The sequence below is a fragment of the Mobula birostris genome, chromosome 12, assembly GCF_030028105.1.
Source record: "Mobula birostris isolate sMobBir1 chromosome 12, sMobBir1.hap1, whole genome shotgun sequence".
NCBI classification, from domain to species: Eukaryota; Metazoa; Chordata; class Chondrichthyes; order Myliobatiformes; family Myliobatidae; genus Mobula; species Mobula birostris.
The window spans coordinates 64509131-64534353 of NC_092381.1; positions in this window are offsets into that span (position 1 = coordinate 64509131).

Below are 25223 nucleotides of genomic sequence, written 5' to 3' on the forward strand. Positions count from 1 at the left end.
TCTTATACTTGTTCATCACACACATCTATACTGATGCTGTCATTCAATGTGTTAGTTTTTCATCAGCAATGATCTTGGCAAATCCATCAGTGAATTTCTCTACTGCTTCATGATTAGCAGACACTTTATACTGCAAATCTTTAAAAATTTAATGCCGTGCCTTTTCTTAAATTTCAGCAACAGCCTACTGAACATTCACAATTACCTTCAATTTCAGTTCATTGTGGTAGATTTTTGCTTGCTTCATGATCATCACACCGTTAAGCATCAAATGCTCACTCTGACGCTGACAAATCTAAACTTTCAATACACGATCAAGTTCTTCATTTTCACTTCATGCAGTGTTTTAAAAAATTTTCATTAACCTGTTTATTACCTACATGAGGTCACTTCTCAGCAGTGTCTGTGGTGTGTAGAGACCCACACATCACCTGAGAATTTTCCCAGTACCTTGTGGAATTAACTATTTATGATGTCATTTCAGCACTCAAAAAAATATCAAATTTGGAGTTTTTCGGATTTTGGAATTTCGGATAAAGGGATATCCATTGTGAATATTGAGAATATTCAACAGGTTGGTTGCAGAAATTAAAAGAAAGGTATGGCATTAAATTTTTAAAGGTTTGTGGTGGTAAAGTTTCTGCTGAACACAAAGCTGCAGAGAAATTCATTGATGAGTTTGCCCTGATCATTGCTGATGAAAATCTAACATGCTGAATGGCTGCATCGGTACATATGTGTGATGAACCTGTATTACAGATAGTGCCTCTGACAAAATATGTATTCAAAATATTTCATTTTCAACCCATTTAAATCCCATTGTCTCATTGACTTTCATTTTCTGTTTAGTTAATGTATAGTTGAGGACTGATGACAGGATGCATTTCTTTACATATTGAACATTGAAGAAGAGTAGGAATAGATCGATATTGCAAAGAGTTCTGGGGATAATTTGAGGTTGATATTGGATTGTTCTCCTTGTAACAAAGAAGATTAAAATGAGATTTGATGAAGATTGCAGATTTGGATTATTCAGAATGCTTATTCAGATGGAATAAATAATATCTATTCCTAATATGACAGAGTTCTTAAATAATAAAGTGTATCCAAGTGGTCAAATGGTTAAGGCATTCGACTAGTGATCTGAAGATCGTGAGTTCGAGTCCCAGCCGAGGCAACGTGTTGAGCAAGGCACTTAACCACACGGTGCTCTGCAATGACACTGGTGCCAAGCTGTATCAGCCCTTGCCCTTCCCTTGGACAACATTGGTGTCCTGGAGAGGGGAGACTTGCAGCATGAGCAATGGCTGGTCTTCCGTACAACCTTGCCCAGGCCTGCGCCCTGGAGAGTGAAGACTTTCCAGGCGCAGATCCATGGTCTCGCAAGACTAATGGATGCCTCTAACATTTTGCAAAGGAAGCAGGGACAATAGCTCCTTTGGAGCTGTTTGCAATGTCAGTGATGCAAAATTGGACTAGAAGTTTCATACATCATATTCCTGTAAAAAGTATTTCACTGGTGATTATGAAGTTGTTTTGCTAGTGAAAGAAACCACCTGATACACAGTCTATGGACCTTTTTATTAAATCGTTTATACTTGCTGACGATTTGAACTTTTGTTTCTCTCTCGAAAGATAATGTGAATTCATTCTCCATGAAAAGGTTTCCAGATAGTGTGTCATTGTTTTTCTGTGCTATTAAGTAGCTATTAAGCAAGCATTGTTATTGTTTTCTCAACTCCCCAAACCCTGCCTTCAAATCTTTTACCAGAAATGAGTAGCTACTATACCATATAGTAACCTACATTAATCTACTAAATCATTTCCTAGATGGATCCTTAAGTGCCAAAAACATCAGAATCAGGTCAATATCACGGGCATATATTGTGAAATTTGTTGTTTTGTGGCAGCAGTATATTGCAATACATAATAATATAAAACTATAAATTACAGTAAGAAGTTTATATTAAAAAAAACCTAACTAAGTAGTGCAAAAAGAGGGAATAAATACTAAGGAAGTGTTCATGGGTTCATTGTCCATTCAGAAGTCTGATGGTGGATGGGAAGAAACATTGAGTGTGTCTTCATGCTCCTGTACCTCCTCCTTGACGGTAACAATGAGAAGAGGGCATATCCTTGGTGATGGGGGTCCTTAGTGATGGATACCATCTTTTTGAAATATTGCCTTTTGAAGGTTTCCTGAATGCTGGTGAGGCTCTTGAAAGACGTTATGATGTCAGCGACCAAGACAGAGATCTTGGTCACAAGATGCATAGATGTTGTTTTACTCTCCTTTTCAAAGCGAGCATAAAAGGTGTTGAGCTCATGTGGGAGTGAAACTTAACAGCCATTCATGATGTAAGCCGTAATGACCTGCAAACCCTGTCAGAGCTGACGTGCATCCGATTCCATCGATATGGTTGGTGATTAAGTGACTCCTAAATATCAATTTACATGAGCAGATTTTACTGCCTTATCTTCCATATCTGACTGAGCCATTAACATGTGTGCCATTAACACAATATTAGCATGTGCTATTAACACACATGAAATGCTGGGGAAAATCAGAAAATCATTTATGAAAAGAAATAAATAGTGAACGTTTTGGGCTGAGGCTCTTCGTCAGAACAGGAAAGAAAGGAAGCAGAAGGTGGTGGGAGGGAAGGAATACAAGCTGGCAAGTGATATGTGAGACCAGGTAAGGAGAAGGCAGCTGATATAATCTGGTTGTCCAACCTCTACTTTGCTGGGCCTAGATGGCAGCTCTCAGACACCTCCCCTTACTAACTCCTTGAACATGACATGACTAAGAAGCAATTGTCTCCAGCACTATCATCAACATCATCGACTCTGGAGACCTCCCTTCCACAGTCACTAACCTCATAGTTTCCATACCCCGCACTGCTCCTTCCTACCTCCTAACCAAGACCCACAAACTTATTTATCCTGGTTGGCCCATTGTTTCTGCCTGCTCTTGTCTTACCGAACTCATGGAGGCATACCTTGACTCCATTTTGTCTTCATTGCCTTAATCCCTTCCTACCTACATCTGTGATACTTTACATGCCCATTGTCACCTCAATCCCTTTCAGTTCCGTGGTCCTGATCACCTTATTTTCACTATGGATGCTCAGTCCCTAGACATTTTCATCCCCCATCAGAAAGGGCTTAAATATCTCTGTGTCTTTCTGGACAGCAGATCTCCACCATCACACTCCTCCGTCTGGCAGAACTGGTCCTCACTCTCAAAAATTTCTCTTTTGGTCATACCACCTTTTCCAAAACAAAGCTGTAGCCATGCAAGCTCACATGAACCCAGCTGTACCTGCCTTCTTGTCAGCTATGTGGAACAGTCCATGTTCCGAGCCTTCACTTGTAAAGCTTCCCAAATATTTCTCTGCTACATTGACAACTGCATTGGTGATGCTTCCTGCACCAAAGCTGAACTTATCAGTTTAATCAACCTTGCCTCCAACTTCCACCCTCCCTTCAAACCTATTTACACTTCTCTCCCCTTTCTCAATCTCTCCATCTTCATGCTGACTCTCACAGTTACCTTGACTATACTTTTTCTCTCCCTGTCACTTGTAAAACTGCTATTCCCTTCTCTCAATTCTTTTGTTTCTGTTGCATCTGTTCTTAGCATTAGGCTTTCCATTCTAGAACATCTTAGATGTCTTTTTATTCAAGTAAGCTGGTTTCCCTTCTACCACCACTAATGTCGCTTTCACCCACATCTCCTCCATTTCCTACGCACCTGCCCTCACCCCAAACTCCTGCCATCATAACAGGGATTGGATTCCCCTTGTCCACATCATGAACCTCTGTATCAAGTACAGAATTCTCTGTAACGTTTGTGGGCTCCTATCACTAAGCACATCTATCCCTTAACCCTCCCCCCAACTCTCTGATTTCCATAAGGATCACTCTCCATGGGATTTCTTTGTCTACTCATCTCTGCAAACATGACAAGTGTACACCTGCCCTTACACCCCCTCACTCACCACCGTTCAGGACCACAAGCTATCCTTCCAGGAGAGGCAACACATCACCTGTCAGTCTGTTGGAGTCGTTTATTGTATCTGGTGCTCCTGGTGAGGCCTCTTTTACATTGGTGAGACCCGACACAGATTGAGGGACTGCTTCATTAAGCACCTTCGCTTTGTCCACCATAGAAGGAAGAATCTCCCAATGGCTACCCACGTCAGTTCAACTTCCCATTCCCATTCTGACAGGTCCGGCCATGGCATCTTCTACTGCTGCGACGAGGCCAAACTCAAGTAGGAGGAGCAGTATCTCATATTGCATCTGGTTAGATTCCAACATCATTTTCTCTAACTTTCAGTAATTATTTCTCCCTTCCCTTTCTCTCTTTTTCCATTCCTTATTCTGGTTCTTCTCTTCTCCTCACCTGTTGATCACCTCCCTCCGATGCCCATCCTCCTTCTCTTTTCTCCCATGGTTCCCGGTCCTCCTTGATGAGATTCCTCCCTCTTCTGCCCTATACCTCTCCCAACTATCACCTCTCAGCTTCTTACTTCATTCCCTCTCACCCACCAACTTTACTGTGTACCTGGTTGCACCTATCCCCTGCCGGTTTATGGTCCTTTTTCTCAGAGAATTAATTGAAAGCATAAACCAAACGGTGGAATGTATATTTAACGCAACCATACCAATAGAATATAACTTTTATGTGGCATGAAAGTGTTCTGTTCAAATTTTAATATGCTTTATATTAATGCAGACAGCCAAATGTCAAATGTATAGATTAAAATATGGAGGTGCAGATGTGATCACAATTATAAAGGTGATAGGTAATTTTTTTAAAATGTAGGAAATTAATGTGAATTCATAAGAGATGTAAGATGCAGGAAATTTTACAAAGTTATATTTATGTATACATTTATGTGGATAAGGTGAACGCAGAATATTACTTAAAGATGTAAAACCCAAATAATGTTTATTCAAAGAAGTGAAAATCTAAGTTGAAAATTAGTAAAAGTTAATTTGAAAGTGTGGAAATATGCATGATATATATTCTGAACAAATTCCAGATAAGAAAAAGAAGCCAAACCTGTTATTTCAGTAAACAATTTAGCAAGAATAATCTTGTGGATGAAGATGAGAAAAAAAAGAGACCATGAGGATGTTTAAAAACAAGGGTGAGAAATTTAAAGTTCATACAATGTTATCTGGGGACTGATGTAGATCAATAAACAAAAAGGTGATGAGTGAGTAGATCTCGATGGAACTTTGGATGTAGGCAGCAATGCTTTGAAGGATACATTTTTGTGAGATAGAAGATTAACTAAGAATACGAGTAGGATTATAAAGATTTGATCTAGAAAAGCACCTGTGTTTTGGCAACAACATGGACAAGGAAGGAGCGAACGCTGTGCTTGGTGCAAGTATGTGATCTTAGAGCAGACGTGAGTCTGACTTGAAGATGTCTTTGGATTGTACATGAAATCAAGGCTGCAATTGGTCTGGTTTGGACCAATGCACAGAGAAGGAATGGATTAGGTGTCTGAAAAATTAAGTTTCCAATGGGGTTAATGACAATGTCTCTTATCTTTGGTAGAAGGAAATTTCTGCTCATCCAACACATTTACTCAACAAGCAGGTTGGCAATTTAAGGACACAGGTCAGGAGAGTTAAAACAGAACTAGGTGTCATTATTGTATGTCATATAGCTTTGTTTAAAGTTCATTTTCAGGATCTGTGCATGGTCAGGAAAGTGTTTGTGAACTGTCTTCTTGAACTGCTCCAGATGTTCTGAAGTCATCAGGGTCAAGCTGCATGCAGGCATGGACTGGTTTTGTGTTGTTTGAATGATGCTTCGAGAAGCAGCACACAGATGAGAAATGGGTACATGAATAAATCCTCGGGAAGTGACGAGAGTTATTATTATAGACATGGGTAGAAATAATAAAATATAACAGATGATTATAGTTGTACATGGCCAGATGATGTGAAGAGTTATTGGAGAAGGATCAAGTGGTCAGTTATGGCTAAGTATGCAAACTGGGGATGACAAATTGGGATGGAAAACATTCACTGCAATCACTTTAGATGTCATTCATGACTTTGGTGGTAGTTGTTTTGAAAAAGAGGAAAAGCTAATAACCTGGTTGGAGGGTTTTGTGCCAAGAGCTCCAGGAAAGATAGGCTTACAAGACTTGAAAGCAGAAAGAGGAGTTGGAATGATGTGGCAGTTTGCAAGGAACAGAGATGATCACAACTGGTTTTTCGGTAGGGTATGACTGTAGAAAGAGAGAAAGAGCTATCAGTTAACATATCTTCAGCAAAAGAGGTATTGTTGTCAAATATTCAGTGAAATAGGACTTAGGAACACAGAAGTTGGTCATAAGAAGTTGAGCTTTGAAAAAAACGTGGGTAGAGTTGAGAATTGTACTGCAGAAAAGGTTAGTTTAGAGCTGGAACTGACAATATCTTAGTGGAAACAAACCTTTTTTTCCTCAACACACATCAAAGTTGCTGGTGAACGCAGCAGGCCAGGCAGCATCTCTAGGAAGAGGTACAGTCGACGTTTCAGGCCAAGACCTCATTGTGCAGTGACATATTTTTATGTACAAAGTGCTTACATTGTTGGAATCTCCGATTAGTATAGCATTCACAGTTCCTTTTCACCTCCTGCATAATTAATAGCCTAGGGAAGCTTATGATTTGATAAGAATGTATTAACGTCAGTTTAAAATGTTATTTTTATTGACATTTTAATAGATTTTTTGATAAAGTTCACAAATATGAAAAGTTCGTCCTCACTTGGTTTGCTACATGAAAGACTGTATTGTTTACAAATTGTCACTGATAGTAAGGCAATTATTGTAAACCAGAAATGCTACAAAAGCCAACAATATATTTAGCATTCTGACATTTCTCAGACACTGCTACTGTTGGTGTTTTTCTTGTGTGAGATGCTATAGTGCGGCCTGTAGTGTGGCCTGGGTGACAGATGACTGATGGTTTGTGTTCGTTATCATGCAATCAAGATCCTGTTCAGAATCTTTGAATTCCTGAGTTGAAGTCAACACATTTTTGGATGAAAGGGAAAGAAACTGATGGATTATCTGTTCCTCTATAAAATCCTCTTGCTTTACTTTAGTCAACTAAAGAATTAGTCAATTGTATTTTCTTTCCATTAATATCACCATCTAATCTGTCATGGTATTGAGAGGCAAAATTTCCAAGGATTCATCTGAGGAGACAGCCTTTGGATCTGAATTATATATTGCACCAGAGCAAATAAAATTTGTGTTAATAATGTAGAAAAAATTCATAACTTTGCATCATAAGTCTCCTTCTTTCTGAAGAGTTTCTAGGTTACATGAAAGCCTACATAAAAGCCAAGAGAGGGCATATAATAGAGCAAAAATTAGTGGAAAGTTAGAGGAATAGGAAGCTTTTAAAATCCAACAGAAGGCAACTAAAAAGTCATTAAGAGGATAAAGATGGTATACAAAAGGAAGCTAGCCAGTATCATTAAAGAGGAAACCAAAAGTTTCTTCAGACCCATAAAGTGTAAAAGAGAGGTAAGAGTGGATATCGGACTGCTGGAAAATGATTCTGGAGAGGTAGTAAAGGGGGGCGAAGAAATGGCAGACAAACTGAATAAGAGTTTTGCATCAGTCTTCAATGTGGAAGACACTAGCAGTATGCTGGAAGTTCCAGGTGTCAGGGATCATGATGTGTATGAAGTTACCATTACTAGAGAGAAGGTTCTTGAGAAACTGAAAGATCTGGAAGTAGATAAGTCACCTCAGGCAGATGGTGTACACCCTAGCATTCTGAAAGAGATAGCTGAAGAGATTGTGCAGGCACTAGTAATGATCTTTCAAGAAACACGAGATAATGGAATGGTTCTGGATGTCTGGAAAATTGCAAATGTCACTGCACGCTTCAAGAAGGGAGAGAGGCAGAAGAAAGGAAACTGTAGGCCAGTTATTCTGACCTCAGTGGTTGGGAAGATGTTGCAGTTGATTATTAAGGATGAGGTCTCAGGGTACTTGGAGGTACATGATAAAGTAGGCCTTAGCATTGTTTCTTCGAGGTAAAATTCTGCATGACAAAACTATTGGAATTCTTTGAAGAAATAACAAGTAGGATAGACAAAGGAGAATTGGTTGATGTGTACTTGGATTTTCAGAAGGTCTTTGACAAAGTGCCACACAGGAGGCTGCTTAACAAGCTACAAGCCCATGATATTACAGGAAAGATGCTAGCATGAATAAAGCAGAGGCAGAAGAAATGAAAGGGTTGACTATTTTCTAAATGGTAAGAAAATACAAAAAACAGAGGCACAAAGGGACTTGGGAATGCTTATGCAGGATTCCCTACAGGTTAATTTGCAGGTTGACTCTGTGGTGAGGAAGGCAAATGTGATGTAAACATTCATTTCAAGAGGACTTGGGTATAAAGGCAAGGATGTAATGTTGAGACTTTAGTAAGCACTGGCGAGGCCTCACTTGGATTATTGTGAGCAGTTGTGGTCTCCTTATCTTAGAAAGGATGTGCTGAAACTGGAGAAGCTTCAAAGGAGGTTCACAAAAATGATTCTAGGATTGAATGGCTTGCCATATGAAGAGTGATGGCTTTGGGCCTGTATTCACTAGAATTCAGAAGGATGGGGGATGATATCATTGAAACCTATTCCATGGTGAAAGACCTTGATAGAGTGGATGTGGAGAGGATGTTTCCTATGATGGGTGAGTCTAAGACCAGAGGACACAGCCTCAGAATAGCAGGGCGCCCTTTTAGAATGGAGATGAGGAGGAATTTCTTTAGCCAGAGAATGGTGAATCTGTGGAATTCATTTCCCCATGCAGCTGTGGTGACCAAGTCTTAACGTATATTTAAGGCATTGGTTGATAGATTCTTGATTGGTCAGGCAAGGTCAGGATATGGGGAGAAGGAAAGAGATTGGGGCTGAGAGGAAAATTGGATCAGCCATGATGAAAAATGGGCCAAATGGCCTGATTCTGCTCCCATATCTTATGGTCTTATGACTTGTGTGAGATATGGAACCACATTCTGATTGTGTGTATATTGACTTTCATATTGGAGTTTACATTTGTCTATTTGGGCAATATTCTTTTTTATTGGGGTTTCTTTCTGCCAAAACTGGGGAGATGGACAGACTTGAGCAACGAGAAAGGAAACAGACCAATCCATCTTATGGCATTATCAGCTTCTCTTTCATTTTTAATTAACTCTGAGCCACATTACTAAGTTAGTAGAATTCAAGCCTCATTTTAACATGCTGGGATTTTATATTCTTTTCAGCCTGCATATTGTGGTTGTGTTAATATTTTACTACAAAGGTAGGGTTGGTGTAGGGTGGACACTTCAAAGCCCTAGAAACTGGAGAGAAAAACCATAACGATGATCCTAACATCAGAAAACTGAGTTTAGTATTCACTTTAATCTTGAAGAAAAATAATGGTGCTCTCCTTCAGAAAAAGAATCAGAGGATTAATGTCTGGGTATACACATGAAATGAATGGCATATTCAGTGTCCCTTGGCTGAAATAAGATAATATCTCAATATTAATTCTTAATGTGACCAAAAGGAATTCCTCTTTAGTTATTGGATTGCTGTTTGATCTTCCAAGAATGGAATGAAATATATCTTACAGCATTTCTAGCATTCTGATGACTGTCTTCCGCAGTCTTTATTCACTTCTACACAAGCAGTCAAAACTTGAGTTTGTTGGGCGAGGTCAAAGGTTGAGGTTTCTCCATCACTGGCTGAGTTTCTGTACATGCTATACTGTACTGTCTTCGAATGATATACTTGTGATTCTAGGCACTGTCCAAATGCAGATCACTTCTTGATTTTGAAAGATATGATTTCCTCCTGGATTAATTAAGCTGTCTTAATGACTCTGAGCTCAAGTTCTGTCAGTTGCAGCAAATGATTACAGATATCATTGCTGATGTACATTAGTGTGCATTACTCGTATGGTAGACTAAAGAGGATATTATGTTTTCTTTAGACAAAACACCACCTTGCACAAACCACCACTTCAAAATAAATTTCTTCTGATTAGAACCTCCGTGAATCATAACATATTATGCACAATGCAGGTCCACTCTCATTCCATTTCACTTTCCCTGCATCACATTCCAATATTAGCTCTGAATCACCAGTTTTAGCACTTGAGGTCTACTTTCACTTAAAACATGGCAACAGACCAAGGAAATGGATGCTTTGACAAGTAACATAAACTTAGGAATGGTTTAAAAAAATACTATTTCTCATACAAACAATGCAATGTAGTTGGAAAAAAACTGCTACACTAGGGTTCATGGATGATTTCATAAATTAAGTGGGGGGGGTAGTTGTGTGAGTGAGGTCGCTAGAGAAAAGTACTGGTAGATATGAAGCAGCTTTTTAATTTGCAAAACAATGTAAAGCAAGCATCATATGGAGATGCTTTTGGTTGAAAGGTCTGACTGGCCCAACGTGGGGCTTGATACTTTATGAGCTAACTGTCAAAGGACAATTCCATATTTACGAAGTATTGACAATGCTTTCTTTGAAATGACACACAAATTTTACATCTCCTGGTTCACACCACCAGAGACATCCAAATGAATTTTAATCAGCATTGTCTGGTCTTGGATTCACTGCTTTTAGGAACCCGTTGTTCAGAGATGCACTCCAAATTAAATCCACGATCCATATTCAGATGTGAAGACTGGTTGCCAAAGACATTTGCTATATGTAAATGCGCTAAACTCAAAAATTGTTCTAACAGGGATCACTTTAGAATTTTATTTTGAAGCACATTTACTTACATAACTGCTGAATTAATTGATAGATATCTCCTCATTCACATGTCCTAAATAGCTTCAGCTGCCCAAAGGTAAAAGCACTGTGATCAGTGGAAAAATTCCTTAAATGTATGTTGTTTTTTCAAAAAAAGTTATACACTGTCCTAAGGATGCAAATCATATTAGCTGGAGCAATAGACTCCCCTGCACATAGCAGTTTTTACAGTGGAGATGTTCTCATCATGTGTTTCATTGGAATTTCCTTCTTTTTTACTTACTGATAATGAAAAGGTGGTAAAGTATGTCCAATTGGATAGGTATGTTACTTGCCGATAATTATGTTTCCATGATATAATGGCTCTTGTGGTTTTTATCATAAAAGCCATGGTTATAGTTACATGATGAGAAGCTTTTTTGCTGAATGAATGGTTGGGTCTGGAATACATTAGGGGCAGATTCAACTGTAGCACTCAAAAGAGCATGGATGAGCATCTGAAAGTAAAGAATTTGTAGAGCTATAGGGAGGTGGGACTTGTCAGTTTGTCTGATATAGATCTAGTATGCACTTTAGAGCTCAAAGTGCATCCTTCCATGTTGTAGTTCTGTGATTCTGGATCTCTTAGCTGGTTCCAATCACGTGAAAGATGAATACTCTACCATGGATCCAATGAAGATTATATGCAGAGGAGAGACTTTGAGGAGCCATGAAATGTACCACATCATAAAGAACATAGATTCTGAAAATCCACAGATGAGACCACAGTTCCTAATTAAAATTTAACTCTTAAGATGATAGAATAGAACAGTACAGCACAGTACAGGCCCTTTGGCCCACAATGATGGTTGTGTCAGTGAAACTCAGAAGTCTTCCCTTATTAAAGAAAAGTCTATTGGAAAAGGTAGGGCTTGGGATGCTGTATTTGGATATAATGTATGGTCTCAAATAAGCATTTCATTTTCCCACTATGATTGAATATTTAGGGCATTTCCTTTCATCTCAGATTTGGTAGAACAGTCAAATGCCACCTCTCTGTCAGTCTGTTCTGGTGATCGAGAGTTGTATGTTTCTGAAGAAGTAAGCAGTAGGAGTGATTTCTCTCATTACCTTGATAATCGGTTGGAAACTATTGTGGAAATGTGCCCAGATGAGCCGAAATTTGTCTTCTGTGACAGTTTTACCATATGACTAAAGCAATAATAAATCTTACATTTATTCCCAGAAATTTTCACTTCCTCAAACACACAGGAACTTCCAACTGCACTGAAGTCATTAAGTAAAAATAAATAACAATAAAAACCACAATTTAAGAATACAGTGCTTCACGTTCTGAAGTTCCACTCCTTGTGAGTAATACTTATGTGATTATACACAGTATCATGTTTAAGTGCCATTTTTTCAATAAGTTTTAATTGTTCATGTTGGGAAGTTGCCACTGCTGAGCGTGATTTTCCTGTTGACTATGCACTTCCTATTGAGCCTGTTGATAAGGCTGGCAGGTCCATGGCACTTGAGGTCAGTTTTGGCATGGCATTGACAGCAATTGCATTACTTAACACACTGAGTGAGTATAGTGTGAACTCAGAACTTTCTTCTTTTATGTAGTCCAACAGTTTATTAGCAGTTCATTAATATTTCCCACATAAAAATGCTGTTTTACTGTTTGAACTAAGTCTGTGCTTTTTATAATTGGCCACCACTTTAAAGTTTTCCTATTACTAATGTTTGTTGTTAAAACTAGCAGAAATATAACAGCTTAATCAGACTCAAAGTTCACTTTAAACTGGAATGCCAAATATTTACTACATTGCAATTACTGCCAAATGAAATGCTTTCATGAACAGCTGATCTAAATTAATTCATATTCATAATTATCTATGCATCATGCTATATATGTCAATACAGAACCATTGAATAAATATAATAACACAGTAATCATAAGTCAACTGATGTGAAACCTTGAGCTGTTGTTCTCCACTAAATTATAAAATGATCTGTCTTGACAGGCTGACATAAGAGTGTTTATGTTTCGCCCAAACTACTGGTCTAAGATCCAATGAAATGAGGTAATCTCTTAAAAAATTAACTATTGTTTAAAAGAGCGTTATGCCTGAGGCTGACTTGTTAGGACTGAGCGGCTAATGCTGTGATTTAACCACTAGCAATTTGTTAGATGACCTTTATTCGTTCAGTTTTGTTTATCAGAAAAAATGAAGCTGCCAGATTTTAGGTTAGGATATGAAAAGCACATTTCTTGTCCATTAAAAAAATATTCCTGTTCCTGGAGAGTGATTTTATGTCCCAGTTTTCTTTTAAAAAATTTCAATGATGGTTTAGGCTCTGGTCTAAAATGCAGAAACCAGACAGTTAGAGGTGCACTGATTGTAAAACCAGATCCTCACTATCATTTGTTATAACTGCAAATGTAAACCAATATCAACCCACGGATTGTAATGGCTAAAAGGATACTTCCAGGTCCCAAAGCTTATACCTATTCTTAAGAAAGAGCACTGTGAGTCAGCTATTGTTTGCATTTCTTTAATGTGAAAGCACACAATAATTCTCAAGGCAAATTATTTTATTTACTTAGAGATAAATAAATTATAATCATGTAGATATGACAAATTGACAAGGTAGCCCTGATGACAAATTCGTAAAACATTGTGTAAATGAGAGCACAAGCCCTTTTGGTAGAATAAGCTATTAATTTCATAGTGAAAAATTCCTGAAGATACAGTGATTAAAATATAGATTTTCAAATTCTGTTTAATGACACGAATCTTGTATCTGAAATTAGAGCACTAAATTTAAATAAAGACAATTACAATGGTATGAAGACAAAAGTGCACTGGGAAAACAGGTTAAATTGTAAAGCAGTAGATCGGGAGTGGCAGATACCCAAGTAAATATTTCATAAATTTCAGCAAAGGTATATTTCATTGAGGAAAAAGACTCAACAAGAAGAATAAATCATCCACAATTAACTAAGGAAATTAAAGATTGTATCAAATTGAAGAAAGGGTGATGAAGAACACTTAGAGGTCACAGGATTGGGAAACTTTTGGAATTCACCATAAGATTATTAATTAAATTCACAGAGAGGATAGTAAGCTACCAAGTAAAACATTAAGAGCTTCTACAGCTATATTTAATAAAAATTGACAGAATAAATATTGGCTGCCCAGAGGATGAGAGTGGGAATTCAATAATGGAAAAATGAAGAAATGGCAGAGATTCTGAATAATTATTTTGGATCAATCTTTACAGCAGTAGACAGTGATAACGCCCAATAATAATAGATCCTTAAGAGGCAATAGAGAGAAATTTAAAACTATTGCCAGAATAAATTTCCAGGCAAATTCTGGGGAATGAAGGCTGACTAGTGCCCCTGACCTGATGACCTACATCCTAGGCTGTTGCTACAGGAAAAGTGGAAACTGTAATAAGCTATTTTCCTGGGTTCAGCAAAGTTCCCAGCAGGCTGGAAAATTCAAAATGTACCACCCTTATTCAAGAAAGGAGGGAGTCAGAAAGCAAGAAGTTATAGACCAATTAGCCTAACAGCTGATATTGAGAAAATATTGAATCCATTATTAAGGAAGTAACAGCATAGCATTTAGAAAATCAGAAGAGAATCAATCATAGTCAACAAGGTTTATGAAAGGTAAATTGTGTCTGGCAAATTTGCCAAAGTTTTTATTAAGATGTAATGAGCATAATGGATTAAGGGGAACCAGCTGAATTTACAGTAGATAATTCAATAAGATGCTATTTAAAAGGGTATCACACAAAATAAGGGTTGGATGTAATTCAGGGATTGAGGATTGCCTAACTGACAGAAAACAGAACATTGGAATAAATGGGTCATTTATATATTGACAACGACTTGCTAGAGATGCCAGAGGGATCAGTGATGGAATCTTGGCTATTTACAATTCATGACTTGAATGAAGGTACCAAGTGTACTCTAGGCAAATTTACTAATGATATGGAATAGATAGGTTAATAAATTACGAGGACAGCACAAGGAACCAGCCAGGGTACTTAAAATAGATTAGGGACTGGGCGATGGAACAAAATGTGAGGTTATCCACTTTTTGGAGGAAGAATGAAAGAACAAATTGTATTTAAGTTAAGTAAAGCTATAGAATGTCAGTAAAAGAAAACCTGGCAATTCTTGTATGTGAAACACAAAGTTACTTTGCAGGTACATGAACTAATTAGAGTTAATAATGGAATATTGCATTTATTGAAAACACTTTCAAATGTAACATCAAGGAATAAAAATGAACAAAACTTCAGATGTTTGAAATAATACTGGAAAAAACTCAGCAAATCAGGCAGCATCTGTGGAAAGAATAACAATCAACAGTTTGTGTCGGCAACTTTTTGTCAAAACTAGAGAACTTTATTTATAACATTTTCACATACAATTTTGCATGTTGATATTGAGATCATACAATTTTGTTTCCCATATTTGAGGAGTCATTTGCTTGCTTTGGAGGTAGTGCAGAAAAGGTTCACAAGTTTAATTCTAAAATAAAGAAAAGTTGAGTGAATACTTAGAGGGATATAGAAGAATAAAAGAATCTTATTGATACAAATAAGTTTCTGAGAGGGTTTACAGGGTGGATGCAGAGAAGATGTTTCCCCTGGTGGGGGTGGTTTCAGAATAAAGATACTGTACACTAATTTCAGAAGGACACAGGAAGAATTTCTTCAATCAGAGACATAACAATTTGAAACTCTGCACTCCAGGGTTGTGAAGGCTTTCCATTATATTCAAGGTGGAAATTGACAGAAGTTTGAATTACAGGAAAGCCAAGGAGTCTGAAGAATGAATAGTAGAGTAATGTGGATGCCAAGGTTAGAATGGCTATGATTTCAAAGAATAATAGATTAAATGAGGTTTTGCTGGCCTTTTCTTATTCCTGTTTTTAAGTTCTCTAACCTACAACTACTGCCTTACACATTTCCTTTCAAGTAAAACCTTGAAGGACAATTGTGTCCTTTACTATTGAGAATATTGAAGCCAGCTGAGCTAAAGATCATAACTTGACTTGATTAGAATTTTGCCTTTCTAAAACGCTTGAGGAATGATTTTTATTGAAAAATAAAATAAACAATATTCAACTCACTGTTGCTGCTTTAATTAGTGTTTAAAAGTGATAATTATTAGTGTAGACATTTTGTTTAGTATAAATATTCAGAACATTATTACAGTTAATGTTGTTAAAGAACAACAAATAATTCACAACATGATGTTGTTGGGAAGAATAATTCAGATTCAGATTCATTTATTTATCACATGTACATTGAAACATACAGTGAAATGTGTCTTTTTGTGTTACCAACCAACACCTCCAAAGGATGTGCTGACTGCAGCTCACAACTATCACCATCCCCAACATAGCATGCTCACATTGGTCAGCAGAGTTACTCAAGCAGCAAAGGTAACACACATTTGCAACAAGACAAAACAACAACAGCAAGGCAAACCACTTTTGTCCTTCTCACACACATAAGACTGGCCTCCATCCACAGGACATATTGCCTCCAGGTCTCCAGTCTCCGGTTCCTGGCTTGGTCTTACAGACGTTGATCTTCTGACTTCTGGATTTGCCATCCCAGGGGCTTCAATCATTGGAATTCCACTTATGGACTCACTGATTTGAAGCCTTTAGGCTTCGATGTTTTGGCAACGACCCCAGGACTCACCTGGGACTTTGAACTCCAGACTCTGACCTCACTCCAGACATGGATCTTGGACACTGGTACTCGACATCTTGGGAGGGTCATCCCTGGCCTGGACTCACAGACATTGAGACTCCAAAGCCTGGACATGCCAACCCAGGGGCTTCAACCATCGGGCCTCAACTTCAAAACTTACCGACTTTGGTCTTCAATCTTCGGGATTGACCCCAGGACTAACTATTTCATGGTCTCATCTTAAAACTATTTTCCCCTGCTGTAAATTTAGAACTAAGCTGCAATGTTTTTTCCTTTCCTCTCTTTCCATTTATCTCTTCTACCTCACCCCCATTCCTTTCTTCCCTGCCTCCACCCACTGCCTTTCTCTCTCTTGTCCACAGTCCACAGGATTTGGAGCTCCCTGTTGCTAATTAGTTTAATACCTTCTCCACTGGCATAACTATATGGCCCCCTACGCAATAGCACCTCACATTCCACGTGGGCACATTGCAGTCTTCTGGATAAACTCAAAATGTAAAATTTCATAATGTATCTATTTATCTGAATGGGTCATTTCTGTTATAAGTTATCCAAATGTGATATTGGCTGAGATTCTCTCCCTCTCTATAACACACCCTGGCATGCTGAGAACATCTGATAGATTTGAATTTTCCATCTTTTCATTTTTCTGGTTTTTTTCCAACCTATCAGCTTCCCTCTTCTCCAGCTTTTGCTTCAAGCTTTTTCCTCTCTCTAACTGCCCCATGACCAGATAACTTACAAAACTTTCACATAATGACAACCCTGACCTCACCTTATCAAGATATTCCTTTGTCCTCTTCATCCCTCTTCCACCTTCTCTGCAACTTGAAGCTAACTTGCCTTCTCTCCCTTCCCCTTATAGTGAGATGCAACATAGAGGCATGCCATTTTTCCTACTGTGTCAATTATTAAACACCCATTTAATACCGTTCTAACACCATTTTTTTGTATTCGTGTTTGCAAACTTTGCCACTTGTTCACATACTAAGGGCAATTTACAGTGGCCAGTTAAGCTACTGACCTACAAGATGTTGTGATGTCTGCATGAGATCACAGGGAGAACATGGAAATCTTACTAAAATAGTACTGCGGATCAAGATTTAACCAAGGTCACTGGAACTGTGAGGCTGCAACACTACTAGCCTTACCACTGTACCAGAGAGAAGGGTTCTGAGGCAGGGTCTTTGACCTGAATTGTTTTCTTTTTCACTTCACACAGATGCTGCCTAATATGATGATTGTTTCGAGCATTTTCTGTCCTTATTACATTATAATCCAAAGCATGTGTGGTAAAACTAAAGGTCAATTAGCAGAAGAGGCACGTAAATTGGATTTGATAGACTTTATTAGCCTCCATACCTATAACTGTTTCTGAACATTTCCCACTACACTTGGAGTTGGAAGCAGGGAGTAAGCTTTATTACGAATATATACATAGGCACCATGGAACAACATTATTTCCAACAAAAATAGTATACTGACAGTAAAATGCTGTTTCCATTGAAACATTTGGCATACTGGCTGCTTTATAAACAAAGAATAAATTTATGAGAATTGGGGAGAAAGAGAGAAAATCAAAGGAAGTCAAGACAAAACAAAGCATAAATGTATCAATAACAGGAATATCATGGGAGTGATTACCCATTTGCAAGTTCAGTTCAGTTTGATGTTAAATATTTAGCTGATTAAAGAGTATGATCATCTGTCGAAGATTATCATCTCATTTTTTTTCAGGTTTAATATCACTGGCATCTGCCATGAAATTTGTTGTTTTGCAGCAGCAGTTCAATGCAATACATAATAATAAAAAACTATAAATTACAATCAGAATATATATTAAAAATTAAATATATAGTGCAAAAATCGTCTCATGGCGTCCATAGGTTCATCATTGTCCACTCAGAAACCTGATGGCAGAAGGGAAGAACTTGTTCCTTAAAATTGAGTTTGTGTCTTCAGGCTCCAGTACCTCCTCCTTGATCAGTAGCAAGCATGTCCTGGGTCAAAGGTTCACTTATTATCCAAGTATATAACTCTGAAATTCTTCTCCTCCAGGGTGATGGGGTCCTTAATGATGGATGCTGCCTTCTTGAGGCATCTCCTTTAGAAGGTGTCCTCAATGCTGACTAGGCTTGTGCCTACGATGGAGCTGGCTGAGTTTACTTTTTGCAGCTTTTTCTGACCCTGTACAATGGTCCCTCCATACCAGATGGTGATGCAACCAGTTAGAATGTTCTACACGGTACATCGGAAGAAATTTGTGAGCGTCTTTGGTGACATACTAAATCTCCTAATGAAATATAGCCACTGTCATGCCTTATTTGGAATTACATAAATATGTTGGATCCAGGCTAGATCTTCTGAGATGTTGACAACCAGGATCTTGAAGCTGCTGACCCTTTTCACTGCAGATCCCTCGATGAGGACTGCTGTGTGTTTCCTTGATGTCCCCTTTCTGAAGTCCACAATCAGTTCCTTGGTCTTACTGATGTTGAGTGGAAGGTTGTTGTTTACGATACCACTCAGCCAACTGATCTATCTCACTCCTGTATACCTCCTTGTCACCCTCTGAAATTTTGCCAACATTAGTTGTGTCATTGGCAAATTTATTGAGCTGTGCCTAGCCACACGGACGTGGGTATTGAAAGAGCAGAATACTGGGCTAAGCCACGCATCCTTGAGGTGCGCCAAGTTTGATTGTCAGTGAGGGGATGTTATTCCTGATCCACACTGACTGTGGTCTCCCAGTGAGGAAGTCAATGATCCAATTGCAGAGGGAGGTACAGAGGCCCAGGTTTTGGAGCTTGCTGATCAGGAACAGAGGGTATGATTATGTTGAATGCTGAACTGTAATCAACAAGCAGCAGCCTGATATAGGTACTGTGAATGTCCAGGTAATCCAAGGTTGAGTGGAGAACCAGTGAGATTGCATTTGCTGTAAACCTATTGTGGTGATGGGCAAATTGCAGCAGGTCCAAGTCCTTACTTAGGCAGGAGTTGTTTCCGGCCATGACCAACCTCTCAAAGCACTTCTTCACAACAGGTGAGAGTGCCACTGGGTGATAGTCATTCAGGCAGCTCACCCTGCTCTTCCCGGGCACTGGTGTATTGTCACCCTTTAAAAACGGGTGGGAACCTCCGGCTATAGCTATGAGAGATTGAAGATGTCCTTGAACATACCTGCCATTTGGTTGGTACAGGTTTTCAATGCCTTACCAGGTACACCAGCAGGGCCTGACACCTTGTGAGGGTTCACCCTCTTAAAAGATGTTCTAATGTTGGCCTTCAAGACAGAGATTGCAAGGGTACCAGATGCTGCAGGGATTTGTGCAGGTGTAGTTTTATTCTCCCTTTACAAGAGGGCATAAAAGGCATTGAGCTCATCAGGGTGTGATCATCACAGCCATTCATGATGTTGGGTTTCACATTGTAGGAAGTAATGGCCTGAAGAAACTATCAGAGCTGACTTGCATCTGATTCCATCTCTGACTTCAATCAGAATTGTTTTTTTGCCCTTGAAATGCCTTTCTGTAGGTTGTACCTGGAATTCTTGTATAGTTCTGGATTACTAGTCTTGAATGCCATAGATCTAGCCCTCAGCAGACTCTGAAGCTCCTGGTTCATCCAGTTTTTTGCTTTGGGTATGTCGGGTATGTTCTCAAAGGCACACATTCATCTACACAGGTACTGATGAAATCTGTAACAACTGTGGAATATTCATTCAGATTCGAGGCTGAGTCCCCGAATATTGTCCATCAACTCAAAACAATGCTGTAGGTGCTCCTTCGCTTCCCTTGACCATCTTGGTCCTCACCAATGCTGCTACCATCTTTAGTCTCTGCCTACACGTCAGGAATAGAGGTACAGCCAGGTGATTCAACTTTCCAAAGTTTGGGCATGGGATGGCACAGTAAGCATTTTTGATCGTGGTATAGCAGTGGTAAAGTGTGTTGGCTCCTTTGGTTCCACAGGTGATATGTTGCTGGTAGTTGTTGAGAGACTTCAAGTTGGCCTGGTTGAAATCCCTTGCAATGATAGGGAAGGCATCAGGAGGTACTGTTTTTGTGAAGGCTGATCACAGTGTTCAACTCCTCCAATGGCTGCCTGATGTTGGCCTGAGGTGGAATGTACCAGAACGATGGCAGAAAACTTCCTTGACAAATAAAAATGACGAAATGTGACTGCTAGATGTTCCAGGTTGAATGAGCAGGTCTGAGACAGCATCATGATGAGTTAATCATAAAGTAAACTCCACTTCTTCTATTTTAAAACACACTCCACTTCCTATACCTGTCTTTACAGAGAACGATAAAGTCATTGGGCTGTAGCACTGTGTCTGAAATGGCATATAGAGCCATGTTTCTATGAAGCAGAGTAGACAGCAAAACCTTATGTCCCTCTGGTGCTGCAATCTTGCTCTGAAATCTTTAATTTTATTTTCCAGAGACTGTTTTAAAGACCTCTGCCTTTCAATATATTAACGTAATTATCCTAACCAACCAATATATTTCAAAATGCAAATATACTTTGGAGAACATTATTCCTCTCTAAGCCAAGTTATATATTTCTTTTATTTTAATGTCATTAAAAGGAAGTTATTCTGAAAATTATTGTTACCTGGAAATTATTTTTCGTTCAATCCATCATTCATTTCTGGATAAAATAGAGAGCAATTAAATACCATTTTAAATATATGAATCTGTAGAAGTCCAATAATCTACAACACTTGGGATTTTGGTTATGTTGACTGGCACATTCTGGACAATTTGAAATTAATCTAATTTTAATTCACCTTTATTTTAAATTTTACTTAAGTTTTCCAATATATATTAAATTTTCCGCTGGACTAGGGGAGTTTAAAGGGAGGGTAGGAAACATGGTATTGTTAAATTTAACAGGCATTTGGTAGTATGGTCCCAGTATATTTAAGCAGACCATGAGAATGAAGCTCTAGTGAATTTAAAGGGAGCAAGGGAACTAGTGAGTTTAAAGAGAGTGTGAGAAATGGGGCCCTGTTGTATTAAAGGGAGCATTGGAACAAGACTGCTGGTGAGTTTACATGAAATGTGGGAATGAGGCACAGTATTTGAGCAATGTATGGGTCTCAGTAGGCCAGATGCTAAATTGTTGAGATTTCCAAACAATGAGCAGGGAAAAGGAAAGTCAAGTTTTCCGAGCTTCTTCATGGTTCAGTACCATCTGCTGAAAGTACATGTAGCCAGGAACCTGGCCTTCAGAAAAATGCTTCATGTTATTGATTAATCTCAATCCTGGTACTTAGTTTCAAGGAATATAATGGAATAGTATCCACCCAGATAACGTACTTTAGATATACATTGTGGGAAGTAAGTTAATGCAGTGGTGGGGTGGAGTTGGGAAAAGTAGGAATCAATGAAAGAACTTCATAGTTTTCTGTGCTTCTCCTAATTTTATAAATTTCTGTCAGGTCTTCCCCCAACTCCTGGTGCTTCAGAGAACATGATCCAAGTACGTCCAACTTTTTCTTATAGTTAATGCTCTTTAATCCAGGCAACATCCTGCTGAACCTCCTTGGCACACTCTAAAGCTTTCACATCTTTCCTGTAATGCTTTGACCATAAATGCATACAACACTCTAAATGTGGCCTAAACAAAATTTTATATATCTGTATCCTGACTTATATTTACTGTCCCAACCGATTAAAACAAGCATGTCATACACCACCTTTACTCCCCTTTCGACTTGTGTTGACACTTTATGGAGCTCTGGGCTTGCACCTAAATGTTCCCAAGAGTTCTATCATGTATTGCACTTATTCCCCTTACATTTGACCTCTTAAAGCAAAGCTCCTTATACTTGTTTGGATTAAGTTCCATCTGCTATTTCTCTGCCTGTATCTCTTTCTGATCCATAACCTTTGTTAGCCTTCTTCACTCTTCAATGTTCACGTCATCTGCAAAGTTACTAATCAGCCCATCTACATTTATATGTACAAACACAGAGGTCCCAAGGCTGATCCCTGCTCACAACTTCCAGTCAGAGGAACACCCCTCCACCACTACTTTCTTTCTTCTATGACCAAACAAATTTGAATCCAGTCTACCATCACTGTGGATGGTAGCCTTCACGTGTGTTATCATCTTCAACATTAGCCCACCATGAGAGACCTATTCAAGTGTTTTACCAAGGTCCATGTAGACATCCTCCACGGCCCTACCTTCATCAGTCATCTTTGACAGATCCTCAAAATCATATTGTGACATATGTTGCACAAAGCCATGTGACTACTCTCAACAAGCAAATGTGAGTATATCTTATTCCTAGGAACATCCTCCAATATCTTCCCTACTGCTCAGCTCTCTGGCCAATAACTTATCCGATTATTCCCCATACACTTCTTAAACAAAGAGTCATAATGCTACACAGTATCGAAATGACCCAACTTGTCCATGCTGACTGTGTTGCCTAGCAAGCGAGTCCCCTCTGTCCATGTTTGACCCATAGCCCTTTAAACCCCTCCCATCCATGTACTCATTTAGATGGATTTGAAATGTTGCCAATGTGCCCACTTCAACCCCTATTTCTGACAGTTCATTTGAAATGTGTGTGACACTTTGCATGAAGAGGCTGCCCCTGATATCCCTTTTAACTTTTTCACCTCCAGTCTTAAACCTATGCCTCCTTGGTTTTAGCACCCCCTCCATGGAAAAAGACTATGCACTTTCACCTTATCTACACCCTTCATGATCTTATCTATCCCTACCAAGTCATCTCTCAATCTGCTACCTTCCAGGGATGGAGTCGTAGTCTCTGCAACTTCAACTTGTAACTCAAGACTCCAAATCTAGAAAACATCCTGGTAACTATTTTATGCACTATTTCTAGTTTAATTACTTATTTCTTACAACAGGGTGACCAAAGCAATACACAGTATTTCAAGTGCAGCCTTACTAACATCTGCAACAAAACTTCTGAAACACCCGATGATTCCAGGAACATCACTGAAGATGTGTCCTGAAGCATCAATAGATGTATGTACACAGCTTACACCCTGAGTTCATCAGTGACAACCAGGAAAAGGGTGGTGACGACTGGAGAGTCAGTGACAGCCCGGAGAGACAGCAACCAGGGCAGAACGGGTTGGCAACCCAATCTGTGTCCTCTGAGAGGAGGACCCCCACAAAAGCCACAAAGAATCTAAGAAAAAGATACCCGCAGGGGTGCCCGAGAGGTGGGGAGGATGAGTACCCCAGTGGGATGGACACAACGACATCAGGCCTAGGCAATGAACAAACGACGATGAGGAAGCAGTGTGCATGTGGCAAAATCTGCAAGAACGATCACAGCTTGAAGATCCACCAAGCGAGGATGAAGTGTTTGGTGGGAGCAGGAGCAGCACAACGCGCAGGTGTCCAACCTGGCGAGACGAAGGAGGGGCCAGGCCCAGAGTCACCCCATGGTGCCCGGAACCTCCAAGTATTGCAAACTAATCCCTCGAACATGAAGTCTAACAGGAGGCGGATCAAACGGCCTGCAGCTAACATGACTTCACTGTGGAAGCAGTTTGATGACGATGTTAACCAAATTCTGGAGGCAACGGCGAAGGGAGGGGTTGATAGGAAGCTGCAAGCCATGACAACAATTATTGATAGTATCGCAGCTGAACGGTTCGGAGAAGAGGAGAAGGAAGGCTCCAAAACATCTTACTCGAAGAACCAAAGAGCATTGAGGATCCACAACATCAGGCAGGAGATGAAAGCGCTGAAGTCCCAATACAAGGAGGCAGGAGAAGAGGAGCGCATTGGCTTGGCCCAGCTGATGTGCATACTACGAAAGAAGATCAGGGTCCTCCGCCGGGCAGAGTGGCAACGGAGGCGGCGTCGTGAAATGGCTCAAAAACATGCTGCCTTTATCGCCAACCCCTTCAAGTTCACCAAGGAGTTGCTGGGGGAGAAGCGCAGTGGGAAACTGGCCTGTTCGCAGGAAGACAGAGACCAACATCTGAAGAAGATATATAATGATCCTGAAAGAGAGCAGGAGTTGGGAGAGTGCGACATCCTAATAGACCCACCTGAACCGGATGTGCAGTTCAACATGTCAGAGCTGCAACTAAAGGAAGTCAGAGAGGTCGTCCGCAAAGCAAGGGCAAGCTCGGCTCCAGGACCAAGCAACACCTCGTACAAAGTGTACAAGAACTGCCCCAAACTCCTGCTGCGTCCGTGGAAGATCCTGAGAATCTTCTGGAGAAGGGGGAAGATCCCAGAATAGTGGAGAGTGACTGAAGGGGTGTGGATCCCGAAGGAGGAAAATGCCACCCAGATGGATCAGTCTCGCATCATCTCCCTGCTGTGTGTCGAGGCGAAGATCTTCTTCAGTGCCGTTTCCAACCGGTTGTGCACCTACCTAGCAAAGAACACCTCTATTGATACATCAGTCCAGAAGAGTGGCATTTCAGGGATGCCGGGCTGTCTGGAGCACATCGGTGTGGTGACACAGCTCATCAGGGAGGCCAGAGAGAACAAGGGCAACCTGTCAGTGTTGTGGCTTGACCTGGCAAATGCATATGGCTCCATTCCGCACAAGCTGGTGCAGCTCACATGACCAAATATCACGTCCCCAGCAGAATCAGAGACCTTATCGCTGATTATTACAGCAACTTCAGGATGAGGGTCTCTTCAGGAGCAATTACATCAACCTGGCACAAGGTGGAGGTCG